Below are 7539 nucleotides of genomic sequence, written 5' to 3'. Positions count from 1 at the left end.
ATTTATCACTTCGCATTATCAAGAGTGTCACTTCTGTCATATTTTTATATTATTAGTACAACTGTATTTAATTTGTAATATTTCATTGCAGGAATTTTGTGATTAACGTAGGCAGACACCACATTCCCCTTTTACTCTTTCTTACATTCAGCGGCTCCTTTCTACATTTTACCTCTCACTATCTTTCACCTCATCCTCTTCCTAATCCGGCCTCTTTAACCATGGACTTAGCTGAATTAGCTTCCGATTTCGAGGCTGAAGGAATATTATGTGGATTTGAAGGTCTCGAGTTAGAAGACTACGTACGAAGACAGATTGAAAGGGCACAAAGAATGGAAGCCCATGAACTAAAAATGAATGCGATTAGGCAGGAAATACTAGAAATCAGACAGCGCTATAGACCGCAGAATTTGGAGCTGAACAGCACACCCGCAAGACAAGACCAGGAAGCAGAGGAGAGTGGAATCATGACTCATGTCGAAACAGAGCACACCGCCCCATCAGACACAGACGTTGCTAATAAAGGTGAAACTACCACACCTGATGCCCCTTCTCTCGACCAGTCCACCTTGTCTACCCAGCCCAACCCTTCAGCTCAGTCTAATAGTTCTGCAAACTGCGACGCTCCATTCCAGCCCCTGCCCTCAAGCAAATCCCAACCTAGAAAGGCACCAACCCAACAGCCAGCCTTGCACAAAAACTGCAACTACCCAGCACGTAAGCCTCGTCATAACCAGAACAACCAAGCCCACCGTGACTGCAACAACAGCACGCGTGGCAACAAAACTGACCGTGCCTACCGTGACTGCAACGACAGCATGTTTAGCCACAAACCCAACCACCAAAAGCAGCAGGCCTCACAGCGCATTTCAGTAATGACCGCGGTCCCCAAACCCTCTGTGTCTAATCAGCAAACACGTACTGATAGAACAGCGGGCGACCCATACGTCATATCAACACTGACTGTGGCCCCTGAACACACTGCCCTTGGCTCTACGAAAACGGAAGTCCTACCGGCACTTCCTCACCCTGTCTCATCTTCCCCCGGGATAGAGACCATTCTGGTTAACGGGCGGTACGTCCGGTCCTTATTTGACACAGGCTGTGCGGTAAGTTCAGTTATCTGCAAAGCACTGGTTGATCAGGCTGATCTTACAGATAGAACTGTGACTATTCAGTCCCTCCAAAGATTCTTCCTATTGCTAGGGTCCACGTAGAATGCAAGTACGTACATGGCACCATTGACGCAGCCGTCATGGACACGCCAGTGTACGACTTCATTCTAGGCTCCAAATATGTCCCTCTTGGAGTAGTCAACAAGCCATTCTTCTCTCTGCCCGTCGGTAGATCGACGAAGCAGAAACGTGGCCGCAACCAGCCGGTTGGAAGCCCTGGTCGCCACACTAACACGCCTAGTCCCGACTCATCAGCGAAGCTCAGACCACTCCACCCTGGCATTGATACTGCTAGGAAGTCACGAGTTAAGTCGTACACCCGCGCTCGTGAGGATCTACTTGACACAGGCTACTCAGCTAAAATCATGCATCCTTCCCCTGACATTGACAGTGTCAGGATGCCACGAAGTAAGATGAACCCGTGCTCTTGTGGACTCACTCCTCTTCATGGCTCTTCAGCCACCATTCCGACTCAACCTCTCCCTGGCATTGATAGTGCCAGGAAGTCACGAGATAAGCCGAACCCTCGCGCTCGTGAAAACACTTCTCACCCTGGCTCCTCAGCCACCATTCAATATCAACCTTCCCCTGGCATTAACAGTGTCAGGAAGCCACGATGTAAGCCAGATTATCGCACTCGTGGGGACGTTCTCCGGCAGAACTCCACATTCTTTATCAGGCCACTCTTCCCTGACATTGATCTTGTCAGGCGAAACCGAGGTACGCTGACTACTTACTCTCGTGAAGAAGCGCCTCACAGCGGCTTCGGAGGTAAGCCCCAACGAGCACACATGCCTCGGGCGCTCCGCCTAAGCCCCAATCACCCTCCCCAATCCGCCCCAGGAAGGAAATATTACTCAACCAATCGCCCAATCTACTCTTCCAAGCAACCCCAAATGTTTCACCCAGGTGACTACATATTCAGGGACGGAAAGTAGACCACGGACAGACTTGGACAGACTCTCCTCCTGGCATGGCTACCCCTTATTTTTCCAGATTTTTTTTCTAATGCTGTGATAACAACTGATCTTAAAGTAAGAGTGATATCAGTCTGCTCGCACTTTATGGATCTTCTGCGATAGATCCATCTTGGCGGCGGCGTATGTGACAAGTCAAAAACTCGCTGTCAGAGTCACTCAAATTTATCACAGCATTAATTATTATTTTTCATTATTTATTTATTTTATTTTAATTATTTCCCCACCCTACCCCCAAATTCTCCACCAGCACCACCTTTTCCGCTCCAGGCTAGACTTAGTTGACCACATTGGAGATAGCTAGGCCACGTCTTTCGACTTATCTCCCCTTGACCGGGGCAAAGATAGACACGTTCTCTTTGATCGTACCGGCCGGATGTCTGACGGGCGCAGATGACACCACCTTGTGTGGAATGCAAGTCACTCTCCCCCCCCCTTTCTCCCACGTCTCTCTTTGATCTAAGAGATTACCCTGGTCAACACACCGCGTGATATTCCAAGGTGCGACTCCCACCTCAAGTCAAATCCACCCACGTGTAAGATAAATCTTAGCCTAGGACATTTCCTGTGTCCGCCCACATTCTCCTGGCCTGTATATAAGGTAAATTAAATCAAGTCAGACCCTCTTATTTCTCATTCTATCTGAGCAATCGAGTCTGGACTACTTCAAACATTCCCACTCCTAGAGGAATACCTGGTGGTAAGCCGAACTTAATCACAAGTTCCATCTTAATTACTTCTGTGCTATTTCCATTGGATATTATCATTTGTATTTTCCTTATTTCACTTATATTTAATTAGTGCATAGTGTATTTCTCACTGGCGTAAGTAGAAAACATAAACATGTCCTATGTATTTATTTATGTATTGCATTAATCTATTAATGCTACGTTGCTCAATTGATCGTTGATGCAACCATGTATATATTTGTACATCTTATTTTATTTCCTTTATCTCGGTTGGCCGCCTTGATAATTTTACTATCGCACTAATACTGCGCTTAGAAAGGAGATATGAGTTATCTCCCCTGTATTGAATTATCTCCCCTGTAGTCATTTTACTCTAACGAGAGTTGCGCCCCTTGAACGGACACCCTCTCCATTCAAGCGCGCTCCATTGTTCTCGACCTACGGTCATATGTAAACAAACCGTCTTGGTCGCTGACCACCGCCCAACACCCCCCCCCCTCTTTTCTCTTCCAACTTGTGTGGTTTATTTGAGATTATTATTTCCCCTTCTATGTACATTTTATATTATTACTTTCCCTTCTATGTACATTTTTATATTGCTACTATCAGCCATCTATTTTCCAAATCCCATTTGTCATCATCTCCCTATTGTGCTCTAAAGCAATTTCACCAATCTGACGAATGCACCTCAGCCGAGGGCATCGATAAGATGCATGAGAGTCATGTCCTAACTTGTCTTTATTTATCCGCAGCCTCCCTCAGGTGTCTGCCTATTTATCTATTGGATTAATCGCCTATTTTTTCATTGGATCAACGATATATTTACCTGCATCTGTGCTTAGTGCTATTCAGCACTGCACTTGCCTACTGAGATCTACTCAACTCTACCACTTGGCGCTATCGGCATTGCCAGCCTATTCGACAGCCCACCTGTCAAGCTATTAGGTGCGACGTCCCTATAGATTCAGATCTGTGTGAGACGTCATAGCTACGCCAACCCTCTGCAACTCACTGGACATATCCTGTCAACTACGCTGCCCACGGCAGATCCGCTCTGCCCGCAGTAACCTTGTGCCCACTGTAGCCGGCCACCCGCCCTACTGTGCCCACTACAGATATTAGATTTTGGGGATTGAGACTCCACAAGAACTATATCACCGGCGTCCCTCTATCCGCTAGAGCGCCATCTCCAGCTGCAGAACCTCAAGCCAGGACACAGCCAGCTGCGACATCAACAGGACAACCAGCTAAGTCAGAGGACAAAGTGACATACTCTCTTATTAGGTGCAAGAGTGATGATTAGAGCTAGTATTATTTAGAGATAGAAGCAAACCCTCCCCCTTTTTATTCTTATATGTATAATTATGTAAATAAATATTCTTCATTTTTAACTTTTGTATCTATCTTTCATTGCTTTGTCTCGTTGCGTGTCTGCTCCCGATTCATATGCTGATAGGTTGGTGTGTGATAGCTTTAAAAATAATCATCCCCTAGACATTAAACGAGCCAAACACACGTCACATTTCCCCACCTGTCACAAGGTGTACTTGTTAAACTACTATGTTAGAAGATCATTGTTGCTTTCTTTTGATGAAGATGTTGAAACGCTAAATATTTTGATTTTACTGCATTAAAACGCAAACAAACAAGCGGGGAGATCGAGCTACTTCCAACATAAAGAAGTGCCTTATTGAATTTCGTCATTCATCGGATCAGCCTCCGCCATATTCGGCAGCATAAATTATGGATACCGGTACTCAGTAGGAAGAAGATACACAATCTTCTACCCAATTGCTATAAAAAGTGATGATAGCTAAATGGCTTTAGAAGAAATGTTCATATGAACCAGCTACATTGCATGAAGAAGTCACGGAAGATGCAGCTTCAATTCATGCACACATCACCGAGCGTGTATATCGACTTCGAGAGGAAAGTTCCGAGCTCATCGCCATCTTCAATAAATAACGAGGAGTGGTAGAAGAAATACAGACTCGTGATTCTGGAACAAAGTATTTGCAAGATGAGAGTTCTGAGGAGCGGAATGTCTCGTGTTTTTTTTTCAGGAAGTTACATAATGATGAACGCTTCGATTGTCGTTGCCCGGATGTTAGGCTGTATTTTGTTTTGCTGCCTATTAAATATTGTTCCAAGGTATAAAGATGAAGCTCACAATGGAAGGAAATATAGTGATTAGAAAAACAGATTCAGTATTCTAGCTGTCACGACACGCTAATTGAGCTCACTCAAGGTATCACTCAGGTTCAAGCATTTAATTATTTTATTTCACATTCGATTCATCAATTTTCTTAACTTCGTCCATCGAGCAGTTCTCTTGCTTGAGCTGTACACATTTTCATTCCCTTTTTCTTTCACTTTGGATTGGTGGTATGTAACTTAGTAAAGTGCTTGAGAACCATTTTACTTAGTAATGTGTATATATTTGTAAATTTATTTACTACATTATTTGTGTGCGTATATTTGTGTATTCCTTATGGATAATGTCAGTAGATTACTTTTATGCTTATATTTTATATCATGGCTTTTTGTGGCTAAATATTCAAGCCATCCCCTGTATCTGGACTAGAATTTATTAATAATTCTTACCACATGTATTTAGCTCCTTAGCCATTATTATTTATTTATCCCTGATGAATTATCGCTCACCATGAGCCCTCAGACTTACAGTATTATTATTGATTAATTCCTTGGCAAGGAATTATAGTAATATTTTGTAGCCTGTCATATTACCAAGTATGTATGTACTCCCATTCCCTTGTAAGGAATCCTTATATTATTTATGTACTCTATTTTACCAGCCATGTTGGGCAAGATAAATCTATATTACATTGGTAAATAATGTTTATTTACTTGTACTCTACGTTTACTTATGTTAATTTTAAAGCATGGGCGAGCATTAGTTGTTGATCTCCCCTTCTCTTTTATCTAAGCAATATGTGTAATTGCTATTCGATGTGGCTGGTGAACCTTACCACTTATTACTACTTTTTACTTCCCTTTATGATATCTCCCATTATTATTATCTCCCTTGATAGGATGCGATATTTATTTGTTAGCTCCCTTTCCAAATATATACTATAGCTTATATAGTTTCTTAAAATTTACTTCATTCTGAAGATGTCCCTCTCAAGAAGGCATCTACTCCCCAGTGGTGTCATTATGGCTAACCGACTTGTACATCATGTCGTTGCAGCTTTTATCTATAGGTGATCTTCACTTGGTGACTTACCAATTCATTGCTGATACCGGATCTGCGAATACATCAGCCCTACTGATATATCACCAGCGTCCAAACAACAACGCTTGCCAAAGACCCGTCACTGGCTCACTGACAGTAGCCGCAGCTACGAACAGTTGGACTGCACACGGCCTGGAACTACTACGCCAGCAGCACCGGACACAGATAAGCTAAGGAAGAAAGCATAATGACACTCAAACCACTTGGCTCTCAAATCTAATGATGAATTGATGATATACCTATATATGTAAATACACTAGTTTTTACCCAGTCTGTTCATTATCATTATACCTTATTTTTCCTTTGTATAATAAACTTTGTATGTATTTCTATACATATATAGCATTGTTGCCTGCATTTATAACGCTGTGCCTGTATGTGCAAGTGTGGGTTCTCAAACTATAAGACCCCCTAGACACATTAAAATGGCCAACTTTTAAACCACCTTGTCACACTAGCTGATCATCAATCGTCCATGAATCATTTTCGTGTTGCATGTGAAAGGAGTTGTTCCGACTTGAAAGAGGTCACAAAAACTACTTGACAACGAATGGCCTAAGAAACCCTGAACAGTCAAGCAATTATAAGATTTGGAAAGAGATATCGTCCTGTCTTTGGGTTAGTTACAATTTATTCCAGACACAAAAGGGGGGGGGGGGACTTTGCTGTTATCAAAGCACGAAAAAATGATTTTTGTTGAAGGTTTATGAAATGTACGTTTAAGCTTACAAAACGTTAAGGGTTAGGGTTAACGTTCTTTTCAAATGAATTCTAAATATTTGTTTAGATAGAGGCTTACAAGAAAGTTTTTAATACTTTGTTTAATTTCAATTTATTTCATTCCGGGCCACCAAATTCACTTATAGGGCCTCAAATTATCTATGAGGCAAGCTCTGAGCAAAAATCCGCTCACTGATGGTGATTGGCTGAATCAGTGGTAGAATATACAGTGGAAATCAATTGCACTTCCAGTTTAAGGAGTTTTTCAAACGAGCAAATTTTAGACCAGGTAAACAAACAATATAAAGCTGCCAAGGGAATGCCGAAACGTTACTAAATGCAGTGCATACATAAAAAAAAGAAGAAAAATCACTGCTGATTCGAGTGTCTTATCAACAGGCAACCTAATTGTCATGGTAAGGTCATGGCATTATAGTTTAAAAAAAAAGACTATATCAAAAAAAATCCATTCTTAACAAAATTAATACCCAATGTCGAGTTGTATGCTTTATACAGCTTAGTACAATATATCTATCTCTGTTCTATGCATAAATGTTAAAGTGAATAGTTCATCTCCACTACCATCATTTAGAATGTGAATAAAAAAATTGTATAAACTACATTCTGTAAATATAGTAGACTTAAATTAAGTAGACCAATCTTACGTACTATTTCTCATAGATTTAACATCCGTACATTAAAAGAAAGTAGTAAACAAGCAG

The sequence above is a fragment of the Biomphalaria glabrata genome, chromosome 6 (assembly GCF_947242115.1).
Source record: "Biomphalaria glabrata chromosome 6, xgBioGlab47.1, whole genome shotgun sequence".
NCBI lineage: Eukaryota > Metazoa > Mollusca > Gastropoda > Planorbidae > Biomphalaria > Biomphalaria glabrata.
The sequence above is the reverse complement of the archived record's forward strand: the minus strand, read 5'-3'. Positions refer to the sequence as shown.